The sequence below is a fragment of the Phoca vitulina genome, unplaced genomic scaffold (assembly GCF_004348235.1).
Source record: "Phoca vitulina isolate PV1807 unplaced genomic scaffold, GSC_HSeal_1.0 scaffold29, whole genome shotgun sequence".
NCBI lineage: Eukaryota > Metazoa > Chordata > Mammalia > Carnivora > Phocidae > Phoca > Phoca vitulina.
Window position 1 is genome coordinate 13,640,916 of NW_022589732.1, and position 1,461 is coordinate 13,642,376.

Sequence of the window (1,461 nt, forward strand, 5' to 3'; positions counted from 1 at the left end):
TTTCTAGGAAGAAGTTGCTGCGGCTGAGGTCGAAGAGGTTGCTGCCTGTGTTCTCCTTTAGGATTTTGATGGACTCCTGTCTCACATTGAGGTCTTTCAACCATTTGGAGTCTATTTTTGTGTGTGGTGTAAGGAAATGGTCCAGTTTCATTCTTCTGCATGTGGCTGTCCAATTTTCCCAACACCATTTGTTGAAGAGACTGTCTTTTTTCCATTGGACATTCTTTCCTGCTTTGTCGAAGATTAGTTGACCATAGAGTTGAGGGTCTATTTCTGGGTTCTCTATTCTGTTCCATTGATCTATGTGTCTGTTTTTGTGCCAGTACCATACTGTCTTGATCATGACAGCTTTGTAATAGAGCTTGACGTCTGGAATTGTGATGCCACCAGCTTTGCTTTTCTTTTTCAACATTCCTCTGGCTATTCGGGGTCTTTTCTGGTTCCATACAAATTTTAGGATTATTTGTTCCATTTCTTTGAAAAAAGTGGATGGTATTTTGATAGGGATTGCTTTAAATGTGTAGATTGCTCTAGGTTGCATTGACATCTTCACAACATTTGTTCTTCCAATCCATGAGCATAGAACATTTTTCCATTTCTTTGTGTCTTCCTCAGTTTCTTTCATGAGTATTTTATAGTTTTCTGAGTACAGATTCTTTGCCTCTTTGGTTAGATTTATTTCTAGGTATCTTATAGTTTTGGGTGCAATTGTAAATGGGATCGACTCCTTAATTTCTCTTTCTTCTGTCTTGTGTATAGGAATGCCACTGATTTCTGTGCATTGATTTTATATCCTGCCACTTTACTGAATTCCTGTATGAGTTCCAGCAATTTTGGGGTGGAGTCTTTGGGTTTTCCACATAAAGTATCATATCATCTGCAGAGAGTGAGTTTGACTTCTTTGCTGATTCGGATGCCTTTTATTTCTTATTGCTATATACTTTCCTCTTAGGACTGCCTCTGCTGCATCCCAAAGATTTTGAACAGTTGTGTTTTCATTTTCATTTGTTTCCATGAATTTTAATTCTTCTTTAATTTCCTGGTTGACCCATTCATTCTTTAGTAGGATGCTCTTTAGCCTCCATGTATCTGAGTTCTTTCCGACTTTCCTCTTGTGATTGAGTTCTAGTTTCAAAGCATTGTGGTCTGAAAATATGCAGGGAATGATCCCAATCTTTTGGTACCGGTTGAGACCTGATTTGTGACCTAGGATGTGATCTATTCTGGAGAATGTTCCATGTGCACTAGAGAAGAATGTGTATTCTGTTGCTTTGGGATGGAATGTTCTGAATATATCTGTGAAGTCCATTTGGTCCAGTGTGTCATTTAAAGTCTTTATTTCTTTGTTGATCTTTTGGTTAGATGATTTGTCCATTTCAGCGAGGGGGGTGTTAAAGTCTCCCACTATTATTGTATTGTTGTTGATGTGTTTCTTTGCTTTTGTTATTAATTGGCTTATAT